A 22415-nucleotide genomic window follows, 5' to 3' on the forward strand; every position below is an offset into this window, starting at 1 on the left:
GAGATACAACACACACACACACATATTTGGAAAGATCAATACTTATATAAACATGCAAATTCTAGATGGCAAACGTGATGCAAGACACAATATCCATATTACTGGGCTGTACAGAGATGGAATGTGATTGGTTCTGAGAAGCGGATCGACGAATTAAGGAAGCACTTGATGTCTAACGTTGGTGGATGGCGTCATCATTAAGTGATTAACATATTTGTGCAGGGGAGCAGTCAGAGGAACAACATTGCGTTTGTGATAACTCTATCAATCTCAAGATCCGATAACTTAATTAGTTTTCTAGAGATATTTAGAGGGATAATTTATATGTACGTACATTCATATAGGTGAATGTGCATGCATGTACGTACGTGTTTGGATTCGTAACGTGGTCGGGAGAAAAAAGAGATCTGTGTCGTTCTTTTATTTACAGAAGACATGAGTTGTATCTATCTATCACCAGGGACCCTGAGAGCACGCGGACACGTACCACCACAAAGGCGCGGCGGACGGCGGACGGTGAAGCGAATAAAAGCTAGGGGGCTGAAACGATCGTATACGATCGTGGATTATTACTGTTGGCTGGTTTGGTGTGAGAGAAAAATACTGTTCTGGCTGAAAATTTACAACCGAGCGAACAGACGAATATACATGTATACTACTACTACTAGTAGTACGCATATGTGGGGTACTCCTAGCTAGCTAGCTAGCTAGTGTTGATTTCAGTGTTTTTGGTCGCAGACAAAAATACCAGTGTTTCTGACAGAACGGTTACACCGCGGGTGTGTGCTGTAGTTTGTACTCCAGCGGCCGCTTAATTTGGGAGGAGAGAGCGCACACAGTATATATGACCATGCATATACATGGTGCAATGTCGTACTGCTCTCAGGTCTCAGGCTCTCAGCTAACATTTGGACATAAAACAACTACTAGTAGCCATGTATCATGGATGATCGGAACATAACCGTACATGCTCTACACACGCGCGCGTGCAGCGTGCAGCGTGCTTACGCGCCCGCGCTAAAGATCCCTTTTGCCGAAGCCTGAAGGCGAGGTGAGTTGGATCCATCCATGGGCAGCACGTACAGTACAGGGACGCAGGCGCCATGATGAGCCGAGCACCACAACCTCCGCGCAACTGAGATCCATCCTGATCGATACCCTCCTCTCTCCGTTCTGATCAGGCTGTCAGCTCTCCGCCTTCCCCGGCATGCAGGCGATCCACCGCTCGGCGGGCGGCCTCGATCTCGATCGCTTTTTGGCCCACGCCATCATCTCCCACTCACGCCGTCACGCGCGCTGCTGTCTCCGATCCCTGCACCACGCGCGCGTGTACATGGGTCGGCCCGGCCGGATTCAGATCAGCGGCTCTGATGATTATAACTACGCGCAGGTTTAGGATGGAGAAAAGGGAGCTTTTTCAGGGTAATAAATAAAGGGCACGCCTTTGCGCACGCGCGCGGTTACTGTCCCTGCGGCCGCGGCCGTGTTGCATGGCGCATGATTAGCTCGTTGAATCCAAGCTGCTGCAACTGCATGTGTGTGTGTGTGCGTGCGCTACCCCCTCCTGCTCCTACCTAGTAGCAGCAGCAGTGTAGCTCATCATACAACTTTTCTTTCTGGTGATGCATGTAGGAGGAGGAGTAGACCTTTTAGTTTGGGCAGTCAGGGACCATGCATCAATCATCATCCGGTACTGATCATCATCCGGGGACGGGACTACGGGAGCCCGGAAACTGCGCCATCGGCCGGCGGGCGTTACGCACGTACGCATCCGATCCGAGGGAAGGCCTCGCCGGGCAGAGGTACATGCAGCATGCCCCAGGTTAGTTAGTGGCTGACAGCACGCTAGGTTCCGGCTTATTCTGCGCGTCAACGCGTGCGCGCGCGTCCACATCCCCATTCTCCTCACCGCCGCTCGCGTGTTATATTACGGTGTTAGCACCAGGTTACCACACTACGATATCTGGATTAACAGTAACAAGACCGCCGCCGCCTACAGAGGCTCCCGATGATGATTCTCCATTTCTCTCTCACATACGCTTCCCTCTCCTACTCTCAATTGCGCCTACTACGCTATTACAAGCCCAGTAGGCCAATGTTCCATTTGACAATGCAACCCGCTAATGGGTTGGCTAGCAGGGCCGGATCCTGCAATGTGGCTAGCTCTCACGTTCGCTGAACCTCACCTCACTGTGGGCGTAACCCCACGGACTCCTCATTAGGCAATGATTCGCACATGCCTGCCTTTGCTCTCGATCTCCAGAAAGAATGAAGCCTACCCACGGTTGGAAGGGACTTGGGGAGGAGCCTGGCCCTGGGCCTAAACTGGGCCACATTACCTATTTGCGTCTAGCGTGTGAAAATGAGCCCAGCCGGCCTACTCGCTACCTATAGGGTGGTACACGCCTGCACTCACTTTATTACGCAAATACTGCAGCGACAACAACGCCTTATGCAGCTCAGCGCGACGGTCGGCGAGCAAACACCCTAATGCGATCCCTAAGTCAACTTGAGAAACGGGGGGATTTTGAGAGTTCAGATGAGGAAGAACGAGGGAAACAGATAAGTCAGTTTGAGATTCAGTTTTAACATTTCAGGCATAACCATAAGCATAACAGAACCATTCGTTACAACGGCTTTTATTCACAGCCGCAACCGCCTTCACAAATTGGGTCAAGCCACTACAGCCTAACAGGCCAAGCCCAACTATGACTCCATAGAGTGCTTCTCCTCCTGCGCTCTGACAGTCCTCCGTGCTTAGCTACTTTAAGATGCAGTCATGATCAGGTTCGTGACATTGACGCTCCCTTTGGTGACAGCTTGCCTCCAAGCTGTTGGATAACGACGATGCATGTCATGCGCATCTTCCCGCGAAGCCATTGACTGGGGCTGGTTGGCTCGCTGAACCAACACCTACTACACCAGAGAGCCACCGCGCCAAATGACTCGCGATGACAAAACCTGCACAGGAGTGATCTCCACCGATGGGTCACTAGCAACTGCTTGAAGAGTATCAAGTACCTCAGTGTTTGGAGGATATGTTTATTTCACTGATGGGCTACATGAGGAACATGACGAGCACTTATCTCTCACGAGCAGTAGCATCAACACCAGCCGCCACAACTGGGGCATCCCTTGCAGCCACAACGTGACAAGTGGCCACAATTGGAATGATTGCAGGGCCTCAAGCATCTCCTCCTCCATTGGTCATCATAACCACCAACCCGCTCGATTGGGCAACTCTTTCAGCTACAATGTACCAATCATACAAGATTGGCATGATTATAGGGCACCAAGCAATTCATGGTTCCCTCAGATGCATCATGAGCTCGGTTTCTCCCGCTAGACTATCCACCAACAGCAGCAGCAACAGCCACCACACCTATGCTACCCTCGTAGCGACAACACAACATATGCGCAAATTGACTTGATTATGCAACGTAAAGCAGCTCTTCGCTCAACCGATATCAATACTGGCTTCAACTCCCTCTATGAGCCTGCTAGTCACCAACAATAGCGTCACCACCAGCCACAGGCACAACTGAGTAGCCACAAGCGCCAGTGGGTAGTTGTTGGAGCGTTGGAATCAGAAAGGTCAAAGCCGCTAAAATCTAGAAGCTACAAATACCATTTAGAGGATGTTAGGATCATGGAATTTAAAATTCCAAATTTGATTGAAACTATTGAATTCATACCATTATTGGAGTTTCTTTCGAAAAATTCAATCACCAAAAAAGTTTTACTTTCAATCAGGAGTCACTAGCATCGTGGATGAAACTATCAAGAATACTAAAATAAGAGAGTGGCTTGCTGATGCTTCATGGAAGAACTCTTTGTGGTAAATGAAAGGGCCTCAGCTGGGGTGGAATGTTTGAAGAGTCTTTCTATGCATTCTATAAATCATTGTCTACGCTGATCGGGATAAGCTAATTAGCGAAAGAAATCATGATCTCTGTGGCAATTGGCATATATAGAGAGTTCATAAAGATTACTTTCTTAGATTGGTGTACCCACATCAGAAAAGAGAGCCAAAAGTCTATGATACTAAACCCATATTTCAAATAAGGCAATGATGACTACACCACTTATACATGATTTTTTAGTGGATATTGGTATAGATTTTTCAAAACATGTCTTTACCCATTATATATACTTTTTAGCAGACCCCGAACAGGTTAAGGGAGAGAGTACATAGGAGAGAAGACGGCAAGGATCTTGAGACAAACAAATGAAAGTGGGTGGGAGAGAGCCCCCTTGCCCTCATGCCCTTGGACGCTATATATAGACATTGGATACTTAGGTGTCCCCTTGATGGGAGTGTGTTTTACATGTCACTGCACTAGCACTAGTTGGACCTCTTCTAGAGGGAAACTTGTCCTATATGCTATATGGGATCCCCCAACAGTAGCCCCTCAGCTACCAGATTATGGCTGGTACTACATGACCTAGTAGATGCTCATACAAGAAGAGGCAAATACAACTCAAAAACCTAGTCACGACGACTGCCCTTTGCAACCTACACGTGCGCGCCTCAGTAAAAACTCCATCCCAGGAATAAGCACTAGGAGCACAGGGAACAAAGCAACAGCACCATGGCCCCACTTAATAGGGTCGGCCGACCCCACCTAGGTTGTCGACCTGCCACTTCTCCATCCATATCACCAATATGTGGGAATGGCCAACAAGCATAAAATGCAGCACATCTACGTGTTGATTTGGTGTCGATTTGATCCAACAGCCTCCATAAAAAGTGTCACAAGGATTAAAGGCCCACCAAGGATGAAAGAATGCATATTCTGGTGATCAATCGACTTGGGCCAACTATCAACCGCCTTAGAGGATCAACCATCGCCATTGGATGCAATATTAGTGGATCCATGGGTCGACTGACCCTATAGGGGGTCACTCGACCCCACCTGTCTAGTCCACCATGTCACGCCTAGTTTTAAGAATAAAATTGAGTGCAAATCATATGTGTGTCCAGAATGTCAAATAACACATATAGCAACAAATTACTATCACGAGCAAATGTTTTATTACATATTGAATAACAATATTACATAGAGATAGAGTAGCGAACAAAAAGCGGAAACGTAACTTCTAATCTTCAAGTGAAGCCTCCAAAAACCACAGAGACAGTTAACTGGGGAAGCATATGCGCAACACTTCTGGTACTCCTTAGAAAAAGCAAAAAGATCCACCTTCTGGTACACATTAGGGATTTTGCCAGAGTAATTGAATAAAGCAAGCGTAAGCAAACCATCGCTCAAGTAGGCTTAAAAGGTTAGATACGGTTAGACTATGGTACACAATTTTAGTTGATTAAGTTTTAACCATTATAAGTATGTTATGTTTAAGTTCCCAAGTGTGAGTAATAATTAAAGATAATAACAATATTAAAGATAACCAAACCGTCCAAAGAACCAACTATTTAATAAGGATGCAGGCTACTCATGAACGAGTGCACAATTGATATATCAGTTTAAAGACACTCTGTAGAGGTTGTACATCTTTACCCATGAGCCATGATCCCCATACGCCTAAGGCGGCCAACCTCTATACCCACTTCTAGGGTGAGTTGGCAGGGTTTCACCATGAAGCCTTTTAGACGTCCCTCTAACAAGTTAGGAGCCGCGAGGTTCCAGATTTGCCGACAGATATAGGTACCCTCCTTACTATAGTGGACACACCATCATGGTAGTACATAGAAGACCAGAAGCCAAACTATACCCATATTAGAACCACCGTCTTGCGCCTTTCGGCGATCACTAACAAGCTAGAAAAGCTATGTTTATTTAGCCAAAGTCAGAGCCATGTAGCCCTCATGGTTGTACGTTAAATCCTAGGTTACCGCTTAAAGAGAAGTCCTTATGGAGAGAAACTAGCGCACCAAACGAAAGGCCCAATATTCTAGCCTCTTTGTACCATGTTACTAAAAAGCATCTTTTAATCATAGAGTCGGATATATCGTTAATCAAGATTACATATCATAGCTATTGGTTAAAGCAAGCTAAGCATATTACCCACATGCATAAACTCAATATGTCACAAGGAATAGGGTAACAATATCATGGAAGCAAAATCAGACAATCATTACACACATGCATATGAATGAGATTGCATTAATAGTGAATAGGTATCAAGGAGTCTCATATTATATTTACCTTCCAACATTTGCTCAACTTTCTCTGCACTTAGCTTCTGACCATCAGCTTCCAGCCTCAACACTTATGAACAACTCTTCTACTCACTGATCGAAGCAACCAAGTACACATCAAAAACAAACGAAAACTACTATGAACAACACCCAGGAACTGAAACACCCTAGTTTTGTTCTTATTTAACTAGACAAGCCGGACATGCTCCTCCGACAGAACCACCGTCCACGTCGCCCGAATTATTTTCAGCCGTCAGATCTTCGATCGTGTGGCCGCGGTTGTCTGGACCGGATTCGGCTAGAAGCGGCTTCTACAGCTCCTTCGTGGCTTTCATCTGCTTTTCTCAACTTCCCTCGGTGTTGTGCGGCTTTTGCTCCGGAGCCGGCCCACCAAATATATACGCGGCCTTCTAATTTCGCTTCGTGATCCTTCAAGAGACAACAAAAAAAAACCGGTCTCCACCTTACCTCTTCCCCTCCTCCCCGTCGTCCTCCCCGCCTCCTCCCGCAGCAGGCCGCCGCTGCTTGCGCTCACGCCCCTGCCCCCGACCGCGCCTCTCCTTCCTCTCACTCTCTCCTGGTGTGCCAGCACAGAGGCTGGGCCCGAACGCGGCAGCCTCCACGCCCTGCGCGCGGCCAGGTCGGCAGCACCCCCGGTGTGCGGCACGGCCGTCCGGAAGGGCCCCGGTGGTCGCTGCCTTCCGGCACGGCACGGCGCGGCGCAGTGGATCCCCGCCGCTAGCTGTAGGCGCCGCTGCCCCTGGCTCCTCGGCGCTGCCTCCTGACATCGATCCGCGTGGCCTCAACGAAACCCTAGCTTGACACTTCATCATCGGCCGCGCTGGTGGTTCTGCTCCGCGGCCACATCTACTGGTACGTAGTCCTCTTCTTCTCTTCCCTCATTTGATGCCTCCTCCCCCAGAATCCTCTCTCCTCCGTGGACGTGCAATGGTCGGTGCCAACGTCCAGAACGCCGCCCGCGATTCATGGCGCAACGGCTCGACCGGGCCCCGTCGGTACCCGACGATGCGGGTACCCCTCGGCGCGGCCTGCTCCCGTCAGAAGCCTCCGGCCCAGCTTCAAATCTAGCCAGTACAGACGCATGTGCTGCCTTGCTTCTCTCCTAGCTCTTTTTTGCTTTCAATTCCGTGTTAGTCTTTAAAATCCATGCATGCCAGGTACTATTTTCTAAAATGTTGTCGTACGTATATGTTGGATTCTTCAAATTGTTATTCCGTACTTAGTTAAGGAAACCTCGTCAAATGGTCAGACCAATTGTTTAAATTTGAGTTATGCCGTTAGATGCTTTCCGCACAATTTTTTGTCCCAGATAATTTGTTGCTCCACAGTTACTTACCCAAACCTTCTACAAAGAGACAGTTCTATAACGACTACTAATTTGGCAATGTCTTTTTTTTATTATGCAGTTTTCCCCTTTCTTCGGCCTGTGATGACAATTGTATACCCATTGCTCAAGGATATGATCTGATGTTTAGTCGCTTGTGAGGTACTGGGCATGAGTTGTCACTTATATTATGCAATTTCTGAGAGTGGTCAATTTGTCAGCATGCCTTGAGGCTCCAAGCGGATTTACAAATGATCATAGCCATGTTCCTGAGGCCTCTAAAGATCTTGTCTTCATACAAAAAAATGACATTTTCGATTGCTATGACATAAATTTTACAAACCTTTACAAGACAAATGCCGCTGGAAATTACTATTATTTATCTCACAGTTTTCTTTGATTTATCTAGGCGCTGCGATTGTATATCCTATTTTTATAGCGCTCACCACTCTATTTTTTGCATCTCTTTTTAGCTTGGTCGATTGGTTATTCCTGTTTTTTGGCATCTCTTTCTACCTATTCTATTTTGTGTATTTTGGAGGCACCAACGATCTCCTTCGAATGCTACATCAGCAACCAAGGCAAGCAGCAAATTGTCTCTGTGTCTTAATAAGATGGGATACGGGGATACCACTCACTTGATGATAGTCTGATACCACATATAGATGTTGTTTTGGACGATGCAAAGGTACATACCAATTTCCTTGTCTACTTGCCCTTGGTTCATATACGTTCACTGACTACCGATGTATTATTCTTGTATATGTATAGAGGAGAATCCTATGTCTGCTAAAATTGTAGGTTCGGAGGTGGACACCAAGGGTCACTACAAAGGGCAAGGTGCTACGTTTGTTAGATAGGAGAATGCGATGTCTGCTGCAGTTTTGGGTTCCTACTGTCCAGCTTGCAATTGTGAAGAACAAATATGTGAGTTCACAGAATAATTTGACAAGCAAATTGTGATTTGTCTTCTTTGCATTTAGTTTTGATTCATCTCATGGTTCTCACTTCAAAGAGTTCCAATTAAGAGAAAAAGAGAAAAAATTCAGCCAATAGAGATGCATGTTGGGGGTAGTTTCTAGGAGCACTAATTATTTATGGCAGCTCTGTGAGTAAAATATAAGTCCTTTGTTCTTCGCGATGCTTCCTCGATCTGTTTAGGGAGTAAGTTCTGTCATGTTGTTCTCGCATTGATTCAAACTCTTATCAGTTTCCTTCTATTTTTGGTGCAGTCGAGTAACATTGATTACCCAAGAATGAGATACTTACCTCCAGCCTATTGTGTAGCCATTTCATCATAGTAATTACTTCTGCAGCCAAATGGTTTCGTCTAAAACTCAGCATGAGCTTAGAGATCCAGAGCACTAAAGGCAGCATGTGGGCACATGCAGGTTGCAATTTGTTTACAGCCTATTCTTAATCTTCTTATGATAATCCCACTCTTATCAACATGTTTCCTGCAGGCTTGAGGTATTTGCCATTTGCAGTTTTAGGGTTTAGAATCAGAGCTGTAGAATCAATTATTCTCAGATAACTTCAGGGTCTGATTAGTCAACAACTCTTATCTTCCTATGCAATTTGTAAACATCTAATGCCTCTGTGCAGCGAGATGTCATGGATTGCCTATATATTGTGCGTAATCTGTGCTATGTTCTTTTACCATCATTCATTTCTGAATCGAACGAATTCATCCCACATTTATGAGCAATCTTCAACTGTTGTCGTTCCCTACCTATACTTATGCACAAGCAATAAAACTACAAAGTTCACAGTTGTACACCTTTCATATGTTACAGTGCTCTTTCAGATTTTTGCATTCCAACCTAGCTGGACGAACCACCAGCAATGCTAGGCCAACCAATGTTGGCAAGATATGTTTCCTTTTTTCACTTTTCATTAAAGCATCCGTTTATGAAAGTTGGGGCATTTGTTATTGCTACTTTTCTCATGAATCAGACTCATCTGTTCCTTTTGTTGAAAAGAAGAATCTTTGCTGAACTGGTTCAGGTAAACTACTATGGTTGCCTATATATGGCAGTTAACTGAAACAAATGTGTTCTTTAGAATCCTAGATGGCAGTTAACTATAGCCAAATGATATTTTAATGTAATCTGGGTTCTACATTGCCCAAAAGAATTCCCTTGGTAATTTAAACTCTTTCCTATAATTCTATTAAAAATCCATTTTCGGTCATGCACTCCTTGGCTTCAGAATGTATATATATTTTACCAGCTCCTAATTTTTGCCCAGGTGCCACCTTTGTCAGACTATGCTACCAACAGATATTTATGCTAGCAGGTGAATAACACATTTTATGATTTTTTCCCATTCTTCTTTGATACACCAATGGCTTGATGCCACAGGAATGCTTTCCGCTTTGTTTATTGTGCGGAATTAGGGGTTCACCGCTGGGCACCTGGTTTGCTGCAGCCATTTCTCTTTTGCTGCATCATATAGCTGGCCTTGGTTTACCTTCTTCTATTAATCATGATGTAATAATGCTTAGTCCTCCTAATTGCCTGCAATTTAATGTGTAGTATGCAGGTTTCTATCTCAAATTTCAAGGGAATGGAATTGTATCGCCATAGCATGTGCACTTAAAAAGGTACACCTACTGAATTGAAGTGCCATGATCTTATGGTGTTACCAATTTCACTTTATTTTATATATTCAACAAATCTTCTTCAGAATTATATTATGGCACAATTTTGAGTGGTCCAGCGAGTAAGTTATATATTTGTCAGAAGTGTAGTATACCTATGTATTTTAGTTTGCTACCCTTAGTGTTTTAGTGCTATAATTAGTACCTATGCACATCCAGGAATTCTATTTCAATGGTGCATTAGTATCTAGGTATTATCCACAATTTCCGATTTTACATAAGCCAACCATTATTTAAAAAAAATTCCGCTTTCATGCCTTCGATGCCACACTTCCCTTCGTGCAAAGTGGTATTCCAGAGTGCCTTATAACATCCTCCGTAGAGAGAAGTTTGCACGTCACCATACAACAAAATTACTGCGGGTCTTTGACTAAATGGAACTACCCCTTTTTTGCCTTCTGCCCAGGTGCAGGCAAAATGAATGTCACCATACAAAAAACTTGCTGCAGATCTTTGACTAAGTTGAAGTAGCCCTTTTCGCCTTCTGTCCAGGTGTAGGCAAAATGATTGTTCACTCTTCCTTCTATGTGGGTTTCACGGGTCTCAAGTTTATTGGTGCGCATACATGAAAAATCACTTGGGTTTGCTTACATTGATAATTCATAGTAAGGCTTCCTGCTACAAACTGGTCATAATTATTAATCTATCATTTTCCCAAACACATTCTAATTAATGTAAAATTCATTTCCCTAACAGTATCACTATTGTTGCCACTATGTCAATTCAAGGATTGGAAACTAAACAGGGAACATAAAATATTTTCCTTTCATTGGTTGCTGCATCGGCCAAGCTCCAACTGCTTCCAAAGGTCACGCTTCTATTGCACCCGTTAAAATGTATTCTCATTCCCCAAGCCCCTCCCTAGAACCCTCCTCTTCTTTCTTCTATTGTGTTGCTGATTGGCGTCGGTCTGTGTTTGCTCCACCAGGTACGCCCACCCTTTCGCTTCCCTTCCTGTTGTGCCAAGCCGAGCACCCAGACCCGAGCCTAATCCGTTTGTATTCGGATCTGATCTAATTACAGCCTATTGTGCCTACTAATCTCGCACTTTGTTTCAATTCGGTTGTTATATGTCCTGGTGCCTAGGGATCAAGTGTACATGCAATTCACACTACTGCCTAGGCTTATTTCGTACAGAGAGGGTTATGGTCATGAAGGTGAGCCATTTATTTACTTAGTGTGTCATAGTTCTCCTCAACAGTAGTTTCATCTAAGATCTTACTTTCGGGTGTTGTTAGTTTTTCTACAGCCTTGCAATAGTCCATGCCAACAGCTGCGCATATATATAGTGTGAAGGCGATTTGTTCTTAGTAATTCTATTACACGAAATCTTTCCCAACAAATGCATCTGTATCCCGCTATATGAATCGTTACCTTTGTTTTATGGATACCTAGTTTCAGGCAAAGCTCTTTTGAAGATAAAAACAAGGATATCATACTAATGGAAATAGAGGAAGCCTATGGAGTGGTACTGAATGCTGTGCTCGAATAGGTGGGGATCAACATGAACCTAACCTCTTTTTATGATTCCAATTTCAACCAAACTGCACATATATGGTACTGCTTATAGTGTTTCTAAATCTGAGGTTTGTGCAGGTTAGTTCAACAATACCCTTTGAGTTCAGCATACATGTGCCTGCTTATTCGACATCCTGGTGAGGTTTTATTCGAGATAATTGTTTATTTAATTGTACCTCGCATTGATGAGGATTCCTGCAAATAATCAGAAAGCTTTAGAAAATTGATGGTTGTAAATGAAATGCCTGTGTTCTTCCACCGATCTTCAAAACCTTGATGAGTTCATCATGGGGAAACGATCTTAATGTTGTCCATTCATCTATCCAGACAGATACAGAATGAAGATTAGTATCAGATTATACGGGTGAAGCCCCAATAGGCTACTGCTTTTCAAGGGCATTATCGATAGGCGCAACCAAAGAGGATATCAAGATGTTCATTCGCTTGTGAGGTACTACTGTAGTAGGCATGACCTGTTACTTAGATTATGCGATTTATGAGAGTAACCCATTTCTAATCATGCCTTCAAGCTCCAAGTTCATGAACAAATGATGCTGGCCAAATTACCGAGACCTCTAAAATGCTCTAATGTTTTTTAATCAATTTATTTTCCCTCTAAACATATTCCACTGTTTGCTACCTAAACACATTCCGCTGTTTGCAATCTAAACATGTGCTCATTATATGCTGATGGTGTGGGTGTGCTGCGTATCACTAAAATTACGCTGAAAGCCTCTTTGCTTATGAAAGGCTGTTCTAGGCATTTGCCAATTCATGTGATGCATTCCTACTTATGAAAGGTTTTGCTAATATACATTGTTGTTAAGCAGTTTTTGTTTCTTTTTTTTTTGCGTTGCAGTGTCGGCTCATATGCGTGTCTGTTTTTTGTTAGGTCTATATTCCCTACATCTTGGGTGCTTCTCATTTGTTTCAAAGATCCAACAGACACTTTTGTTGCTCCTACAAATCGCAGGTTGCTGTTGTTCAGACTGGTGGGCTAAACTCCTACTTTTCTTTCTATTTTCCTCATCTACGTTGCACTTTCCACCTATAGTCATAGTGTTGCTTGCTGAATTTGTAACCTCTGGTTATTCATATGCACGTTCACGTGCCGGACTGCCGGTTCTATTCTATTCTACTATTGTTATTCAGAATGATCGATTTACAACATCCGTTTGTCCTTTTCAAACATACAATGCTTGATTAAGATAATGAAAAAGGCATCATAGCTTATTGACTTTTCTGATAACCATTGTTTCCTTCTTTGCCAAAGTAATTGTTGTTCTTCGAGTGATATGTATGACATAAATAGTACGGTAAAGGCATCAATAATTGTTGTTCTTCGAGTGAGATGACATATATAGTATGGTAAATGCATCAAAAAATTGTTTTCATTTGTTGCTGCAGCTAAATCCTTAATTGTACCCTCCTATGATTGTGTCTGATGGATGCCTATGATTTGAGATTTTAGGATATTGGTTGCTCAGGTAAATTTGTTAGGGTTTTTTACTGCAATATATACTTACTGCTTCAGTAACTTCACACAGATTTTTTGCACTCTTATTATCTTTAAAGCTTCTCAATTATTCATATATTCTAGGATTAGATTGATCTGAAAAATGGGAAAAGAAGTGAACAACCATAATCATATATCACAAAGCAACTGCTGATATACGATGAATGGAATATGATTTGTGAATGTTAGCTTGTCTTAGAAGGGGAGTCTTGGCGCAGTGGTAAAGCTGTTGCCTTGTGACCATGAGGTCATGGGTTCAAGTCCTGGAAACAGCCTCTTGCAGAAATGCATGGAAAGGCTGTGTACAAAAGACCCAAGTGGTCGGACCCTTCCCCTGACCCTGCGCAAGCGGGAGCTACGTGCACTGGACAAATGATAGTTCTGGTACTCTAATTAGTTTCAACTAATATTAATGCCTTTCGAAATTCAAGTCACCGATGTGCTTAATGAACACTTCTGGTTCATTTAAACCTTAAACGTTCAAAATTTGACTTTCTTGTTACATAGTGCATAACCTGCTAGAAATTAAAGCAAATGCTCCCATCAGCTATTTTTATTTTCTGAGGAAAGTTCCGCTTCACTAAATAAGATAGCAAATGAGGTCAATCAAGATTATTTTGTCTTATCATAGAATGAATCCATGTCTCAGTACTGTATTCAAGCAAATCACTCTTGACAGTACTGAGACAAATGCATCGTCTACTGCATGTATCTCCGATCATATCTTCATGCATAGTTTGAGGTGGCCACATACTTCTACAGTTAAGATATAGTATTTCCCTTTCCTTAAAGAAAAGGCTTCCCTTCTTGCTAATAACACACCTAATTACTATAGTTCCAGAACATAGGTTCAAACACAATAGTGTCTTGCTGCCAGACAGGTGAACCATTAGCATTGTACCCCTAAAAAATATGATCTTTTTTTACTGACATGTCATCTATTGACATATTCATATAATATCTAATGCATATTACAGGCTTCAGCTACACCTGTTCAAAGCACGGTACATCCATCGGTCCTCTGTGGAAGCACCACAAAACAACAAAGGTACTACGTCACCATCGTATGCCAATTATATGTACCCAATACAAAGGGTACATCATGAATTACCATCGCCATTAACCAATTTCAGATACACATCAATAATACACAGGCATTGGAAGACTAAACGCATACAGCATGCACCCAGATGAAATTGCAAAAGAGATTGCAGTATCATTTAACTTATATGTCGCCATTTCCAAGGTAACATATATACCACCAAAACTTTATCATCCATTTAAGCAAAGCGAATCTACAAGCAAATCTGCTTTCACAGCAGACGCTCCATGCAGCGAGCTTTGACTTGGAGATATTACCGTGATGCAAACAACATGAATTGGGTCATCTACCGTGGATGGCAGGTACATTCACCATGCCATAAACTGACACGGCTAACAGTCATCATGCTCTACATTTATCTGCAAAACTGTGACTTTTTCTGCTATAATTTGGAGTGCTTTTTAAACAAGTATTTTTATTAACAGTAGATAGATCCAAAGTTAATGTTTCAACAACCATTTTCCCTGTTAATTTCAGATTGATTGACATTTTGTTTCCACATCCTAGGCGCCTGTGTGGCTCTAGCCTTCATTTGTGCCACTTCAATAGGTATGTTTCTCTTGCACACAAATAGAAGACGTGTGCCTATCTCTTCAGCATTCCACTTCATTTGGTCCTCTCAATCCCCATTCTCTGCTTTTGTTTTCTACCAGAATATGTGCTCCTTACAGTGAACAGTGTAGAAAAACAACCAAACGCCAACATCTACAGCCCGTTTCGTTGGTCTGGATTTGTATGGGATTAAACTCTAAGGACTCTTTGGATCATGAATCTAGCATATGATAATTGTACATGAATGTGTAACTTTGAAATTAGTTGAGACACCTGCATTTGTTACCTTAGGTTCACATAATGACCACATTTACTTTGCTTTGTTCCGAAGCTGTAGTTGGACCTTAATGAATTGTGAAATATCGATCTGATGATTCATGTTGTCTTTGAGGTTGTATGGAGAGAAGATAAGACAATTGTAAACATTGCCAAGACATATTTTCTATTTACAGCACATACACTTACCCGATGCGCGCAAGGGCGCGCGTATTCCACTAGTGTTAAACAATGGCAGGTCCATCCCATCCCCATGGCTATTGATCATGGTTCTTTTTGGATGCTTCTTCACACGTCACATGTAAAACAATGGCAGGTCCATCTCAAGCCATGTTTAGTTCCATTAAATTTCCAACTTCGACACTATGCAAAAAGAAGATTCCCCATCACATCAAATTTGCGGTACATGCATAGAGTACTAAATATTAACGAAAACAAAAACTAATTGCACAGTTTGGTTGTACTTTGCGAGACGAACGTTTTGAGCCTAACGATTGGGCAATTATTACCAAATAAAAACAAAACATCACTGTGTCTACAGTGATTTCGTCGTCGCCCAATCGGCCGAACTAAACACGACCTCAACCCCAAGCGCTCAACCTATATGAGTGGAGCCATATAAAATTGTCTAAATAGTGTTTTTGGTTGGCTACATGCATAGCAGTGCTCGTACCGGTGGATGCAAATTGTCGGGGATAAATCCAAATTATGCTTCACTTCCGGGCCGCTCGGTGGATGTAGGATAAAGGTGATAGATCCACACGTCCGTGCACATGCTAGATAGATTGTATCTCCTCTCGCGGTAACCAAACAGTATCTTTATTTTTCTTCCGTCCGCTCGTGCAACCTCACCAAACACCTTTTCTAAAAGAGTTCCACTCAACTTGCATCCCCAAGATATACGATCCAGCCCTGTCCACCAACCAAACCAAAATATACGATCCAACCCCATCCACCAACCAGACCGCTCGAGCCTTGCACTAAGTACTGGAAACATTACGCCTGCATCTGCTTGAAAATGCGCAGAAGATATCAAACTTCTCTTTTTTTACTGAAACAAGATCTCAAGAGAAGCTACCCTGCTCGTCAATCCTATCTATTTCTAAAAATTGTAATTCTTTACACCGCAACAAAATACGAAGATATTTGAAAAAAAAACAAAATACCAAGATATTTGCAAGTATACTGCGTCCACAATAGCAGCATGCCATCTCCAAAGAGAAGAAAATAGGTGGCAGGTACTCCAGTACTTCGAGGCTGTTTGGCACCCGCTCTCGCCGGCTCCGGCTCCGGCTCCGGCTCCCTGCACAGGCGCACTGTACAGCACTGTAACGCGGAGCTGGCTGGCGGCTCAGGCTTCGGCAAAATACAACTGCAAAGTGGAGGAGCCGGAGGAGCCAGCGTTCTAAGGGTCCGGCGGGCTCCGCCACAATACTCCTGTTAGAGTGCTCGGAGCCAGGGCTGCCGGAGCCCCTCCAGCCCTTAGGGTCGCGTTTGGTGGAGCTCCTGCCGGCTCCTGCTCTGCCACTGTGCGGGTACAGTGGCGGAGCCGCGGAGCACCACAAACGTAGCTCCGGCAGCTCATTCTCAATCCACGTTCATCTTGTACAGGAGCCGGAGCTGTTTTTTTGTAGCGCGCTACAGTGATCTTACAGGGTTGCACAGTCGCTGCATGGAGGAGCCGGAGCCCCGGAGAGCCGAGCCAAACGCGTTAGAAGCAGAACTTCTGCCCCTGCAAATGATGGATGGACAAATATGAGATTGCGTACTTGGTGCCATTGACTAGAAGAGGGAAGATTAAAATGGTATGCTCTTGAAAGGAAAGGCAAACTATACGAACGGCCGTTACTTACACAAAATTTGGCTGTCTGTTGTTGGTCAATATATGCAAGCAGCTCATCCTGCCGAATCAATGTCTCATACAAGACCTGCTCACGAGAGAAACAAATGTTCAGTACAGGAAAAGTAGCATTTCTATTAACTGTTTCATGAGCTCCATGTATCAATCTAGGATTTCACGTCTGGGTTCTGGTACAACAAAATTATCAAGAAATTTAGTGAACAGCCAAATTCTTGATGTAACTAACATGGCTGAGAAAAATATTATTACAACAACATATACTTAAAAATTTAAGATACCAAACTAGGGTCAACCTGGTAACCAGCTTACAGCTACTTTTTTTCTTTAAGAAAACAAGAGTACCCTTCTTCATAGAAATTAGTTCAGCTTCCAACACATCCACGCGGTAAACGGAAGTATGTAACAATTCCTCCTTTTCAAATGGCACTTGTGGGTGGCTTTGCTTCAAGTGTCTGTAATCTTCTCCTCCAATTCACCAAGCGTGTCAATACAGATGTAAGGGTGCCATTTCCCGTATATCCTTGAACGGAAGTCAGCAACTATAGTGGTTACATGTGATGGGCCTGGGTGTTGAGAGCCTCTTGGTCGCTATGCTCAGGACAGAACGGAGGGAATGCCAACAAGCTCAGGACTAAGACTGTTGACCACGCGACAATTCGAGTTTTAAGTCCTCCCAATGTTACCGGTATATTTCTCAAGGAGAAAGAACCTGATGAAGCATGCATGAAGAACTCAGTCAATGTAACTCCCAAGCTAACTTAGTAGATCATCCTATAATAATCTTAAAAACCAGTCGAAATTGCCCAATATGCACCACTATTTGAGATTTAGACTGTTCAGCACGTGTAGTATTGCATCTAGTTAGTTCTCAATGCAGTTGGTCACAAATCACAGGAACTTCTCATAGGAGTCTAGTCTATGAATGACATGATTACATAAAGACCTGAGCTGGAAGGCGTCGAGCTGCTTCTTGCATTGGAGCATGCATCCACGACCTTGTCAACAGCAGGGATGCTATCCCCTGTAATGGGTGGGGCATCAGATGAGGAAGCATGATCCTGGAAATTTTGACTGTAAACAGCAAAACATCTATCGATCATCACATTGATCAATTAAAAAGATTATAAAGAGTTCAACCATTAAGAAGCAGTAACCCAAAAGAGACATTTACATATGCAACTGAATCATTTGAAGTCATAAAACCTGTAGGATAGCATACTTATCATTGACTCTGCAGATGCCCAAGAGTAAAAGGATACTTGCCTCATCCACATGGGTTCAAATTAGGGCTTATGGGATCCACTAAAGCCGTTGGAGAAGAAACATCTTCCACCTCAGAAATAGATTCGGCAGAGGCATCATTGCCTTTTCCTGCTCCTAAGGGGGAAAGATTTATAAGGTAAATAATGGAAATCTCAAAAAAGATGTTCCAAGTAACGTCCATGTAAAGCAGGCTACAGTTGAGTGTTCAGTACAACCAACTTCCTTCTGATTTATGCTTGATACAGCAAGAACTTGCCGACCATAGTTTGCCTCACCATTGATAACCCTCTGAGAATTGAAGCCTTTTATTTCAGTATTATAAACAGGACAACTAGTCAGAATGATGAGGACAGCACTAGGAAAATACCTTGACAATTTCAGGATCCTTCCAAGGGCCTTTATCTGATTTCGGACAACCTCCATACTCTTCACACCTGCACTTGCCACCAAGAAATTCTGGGAGTTCACTGAAAACATGGAATTGAAAAACATTAGGATGGAATCCAAATTCCAAACAGAAAACCAGTTAACAGGATTTGAGATCCTAACCTGCCATCAATTATTTCAAGTAATTTAGTTTGGTACTTGTTTTCCGAGGACCTTGATGTGGAAAAGATTGGTGAGAATCAGTATATATAAACCAAAAACTACACATGAATAGTAAGATAAGACAGTAGCAATAAACAGTAGCAACCATACATGAATTTTTGATAGCAGTTTCTGGATCAAGAAAATGATTTTATTGTACCCCATAACATCTTGAAGCCTTGGCCAGCATTTATGATGTAAAGTTGGTATAAGGTCTGCAAGATCATTCATAATGCCTTAGAAAATTACTTCCCTGTATAGGCCCAGACAAAAATGGTGAATTCATGAGCAGCGATAATTGAAAAGGAACCATGTACATTAGGTAGAAGAGATAACCAGGGAGGCAGGGAAGTGACGGATAGTAAAAAAACTAGTACTGGAAGTTCGGAATAACATACTTCTGGATAGTTGTCATTGTTGATCTTCTGCAACCGCATAAATAGCTCTCTTGCATCTTTCGAGAAGTTCTTTAGGCCCTTGACCTTACAAAAACAAGTAATTGCTACTCTAACCCCCTTAAAAATAAAGTTTGTTGAGGGAAATGTTTTGTAAATAAAAATCACATACCACGCCTTTCACATCCAGATATCGTAGTAGATGAGTCTATGTGCCTTTTTCGCAGCAATAGAAGCAAGCAGGAAACCTCATCTGGAGACATCTCTCAAACTCCTTGACATGATATTTTACATAGCCGGTCAATAGTTGTGATTTGCACTAGTTTGTTGGTATCAACTTTCCCAATTAATTCTATGTAAACAGGCCTTCCCTCTTTGTCCACACCATGATAAAAACTGCCTGGATAGTACTTCACAACTTCATCTAATTCAGGTGTAGTCAAATTCCTTAAAGGACCAGATTAGGACTTTTAAATTAAACAAAAAAGAAATAATTACACTGCATATATCATGGTATATTAGATAGTTAGCTTTACCTCTATATTGTCAGCACCAAATTCCTTCCTCCATCTAAGGATCTCTGACCACATATGCTTGCTTTGTCAATATTAAATTTCCTGGCTTTCAAGAACCTACACGTATTAAGGCATAGAAAAAAAAATTAAACCAAATAAGGAGGTGGAATTTCTATTCATGAGATTTTTTTCATATAAAAAATATTGTGCAGGAGGTAAAAAACCCTGACAGAAGAGAAGAACCAAGAAACTTAAGATGAGCAAATGCGATAAGGCAATACCTCAACATCGTGTGATAATCATCGTGATGTTCTGGCAACAGGCCCTCATCAAGTAAACACTGGCGGAACCTTTCAACAATCTCCAGCTCTTGAACATCTCTTATGTCTTTTATTGAGGCTACATGGTTATCATTCTTGGTTTTCACTCTTTCTGCTTAAGGAATGCCTAAATGTATACCCCTGCAGTAGCTGCTCTCTTCTTGAAAGAACCCTTTTTGGGTTTTCTTTCTCCTTCTGAGTTCTCTTCATCAGAATTGCACTCTCTCTTTTCGTCACTGTGTGCATGACCTTCATGACCTGCACCCAAACTATTTTCAGCATTCCGTGTCTCAACCAAATCGAAATCAGAAATCAGTATAGCAGTCATAACAATCAGTAGGCAAATTAGCAAATTGCCATGCTTCACAAAGAACAAAAATTTGGTAGTAAAACTACAAGTCATTCATACGAACCAGACCGTAAGGTTGAAACTCAATGCCCCCTCCTGCGGGCATCAATCTAGCAGAAATATTCTCATCTTTTTGAATCAAGTACCGAATTTTGAAGGACACGTTTGTTATTTTGAGTTCGTCAATCAATTATCAGGTTATCAGCAGTCAACTGTCAGAAGGAAATCTTTATATCCACTAAAAGCGGAGTTACAACTGAACCGATGAGCCAAAGTAGCGAGACGCCCCCACTCTCCAACCCCCAACATCGAAGAAACAAGAAAGCACCAGGCATAAGGAAATCTAAAGAACATGTAGTTGAAGCAAACACATTTTGGCACTCACTCGGCGTCGTGAGCCGGTCGATGGTTGCCGACATTCCCTTCGCCGCAAGCCCAAACCCGGGTGTGATTCCTCTTGGGATTCCAATTCCAGAGCCCTCGCTACGACCCTAACCCCTAACGAATGGGGCTCTCGATCGAGGAGTAAACAAATGATGGATTGCTCCGAATCTAGTTTTTTTTTTTTTCCTAAGCGGAGAATTTTGAAGATTTTCCTAGCGGAGAATTTTGATGCCTTTTTGGGAGGGAGGGGAAAGAAGCTTCTGCTTTCCCTTTCATCGGTGGAGAGAGGGGAGAGGCGGAGGGGTAACACGGTTCCCGGCTGGACCAGGTCCATGGGCTCCGAAGTGCGAGGAGGTGGCGGTTACCGGCACGTGAACCTGCCACGTGTCTGATGATGAGGGCTCTGAGTCCATCGTCCGTCACCCGTGCCCTGGCGCACCAACAGATTCGCGCAAATCGTGAAGGCTAGCGTAGAGCGGTGTGGGCGTGCACGTAGACCTCCGGGTTTTTTTTTTTCCCCGTGTGATTAGGTAGCTTGCTCTGGACGTTGCTACGGATATGCTAATAATTCGTACTAAAAATACACGGATCACACGAGAAGATAATAATATTGTAAAAATTAAATATCAACATTAAAGTGATAGCTAATCAAAAAGCATAGTTTATGAAATTAATAGTCCACGGAGAGCGCGACGTCACATGTTTATAAACTCTACTTTATAGAACTTTTCGTGATGCACCTAAGATAATGTTTTATATCCAGCAGGAAGAAATCTTCGATATCTATTTCTTTTGTGCGCCAATAAATCCACGAATAAATTCCGCCATATCTCCATATTATTCTGTAGCAGGCTCGAGTATATATGTCAATATTAGGCATGTCGATATGTCGATAAACATGCTCAATCCACATATTTTGAATATGTTTGACCAATAAAAATACATAAAATAACTATTATATTAAACTAAATTCATGTACATCATCTATTCAAAGTGCATGTCAAAGGCGTGTAAATAATTTTTAATATTATTAGTTCTCTAAATCCATGAGACGCGACACGGTGCCCTTAGCAAATTCTTGAACTCGACGACGTCTAGCTTCATCAACAAGCAGACGATTGCGTAGGCCTAAAATGATTGCTATTTCTTTACTGAACTGAAAAGATTCAGCTATGTTGCACCTGAAGAATCCCAAAGAATCCAAACTCTCATATACTACTGAAGCTGAAGGCCACCAGAGAGAAAACGAAAAATTATACTAAAGAAAAATAGTACAACCTGACAGAAGAAGAATTTTAATATTATAATTTCCAGTGCATGCTGCGTATATCTCTGTATATTATGTTTTAGTGAAACATAGGATGAACAAGGCTTCACTTGTCCATAGCTGTTGCCGGACAAATAACAGTGATGAGCTGAGGTTCTCGGACTGAATGCACTCCCTGTCGATTGCACTGGTATCATGTAATGGTGAATGATCTGTGCCTCCACATATACAAGGAATATAGTAGCATCTATAGAGTGGGGGATTAAAAAATAATCAGTTTTCCTACATTGATAAGATCATCATAAATGCAAAGTGTGCAACTAATAACTAAAAACTTACACGAGT

General features: G+C 42.7%; 3 long non-coding RNA genes and 1 pseudogene across 5 annotated transcripts; 1 reads left to right on the top strand and 3 right to left on the bottom strand.

Moving 5' to 3' along the window:
- The first annotated feature begins 9742 nt into the window (after nucleotides 1–9742).
- On the top strand, nucleotides 9743–10774 carry LOC136459599 (uncharacterized). The gene is made up of 3 exons (XR_010760230.1): nucleotides 9743–9800; nucleotides 10040–10107; nucleotides 10571–10774. It is a non-coding gene; the product is annotated as an uncharacterized lncRNA (long non-coding RNA).
- A 5957-nt stretch (nucleotides 10775–16731) lies between these two features.
- On the bottom strand, nucleotides 16732–18120 carry LOC136459600 (phosphatidylinositol/phosphatidylcholine transfer protein SFH6-like; annotated as a pseudogene).
- A 326-nt stretch (nucleotides 18121–18446) lies between these two features.
- On the bottom strand, nucleotides 18447–19455 carry LOC136459602 (uncharacterized). 2 transcript variants are annotated; one of them, XR_010760233.1, is made up of 5 exons: nucleotides 19408–19455; nucleotides 19239–19316; nucleotides 18802–19093; nucleotides 18620–18719; nucleotides 18447–18540 (listed from the first exon to the last, which is right to left on the bottom strand). It is a non-coding gene; the product is annotated as an uncharacterized lncRNA (long non-coding RNA). The 2 variants fall into 2 exon arrangements; XR_010760234.1 differs by having other exon boundaries at nucleotides 18802–19055; nucleotides 19408–19425.
- Nucleotides 19456–19636: 181 nt separating this feature from the next.
- Nucleotides 19637–21067, bottom strand: LOC136459601 (uncharacterized). Of its 2 annotated transcripts, XR_010760232.1 has the most exons (4): nucleotides 20805–21067; nucleotides 20032–20328; nucleotides 19772–19867; nucleotides 19637–19659 (listed from the first exon to the last, which is right to left on the bottom strand). It is a non-coding gene; the product is annotated as an uncharacterized lncRNA (long non-coding RNA). The 2 variants fall into 2 exon arrangements; XR_010760231.1 differs by lacking the exon at nucleotides 19637–19659 and having other exon boundaries at nucleotides 19707–19867.
- Nucleotides 21068–22415: the final 1348 nt, after the last annotated feature.

This window comes from Miscanthus floridulus, chromosome 6, assembly GCF_019320115.1.
Source record: "Miscanthus floridulus cultivar M001 chromosome 6, ASM1932011v1, whole genome shotgun sequence".
Lineage (NCBI taxonomy): Eukaryota > Viridiplantae > Streptophyta > Magnoliopsida > Poales > Poaceae > Miscanthus > Miscanthus floridulus.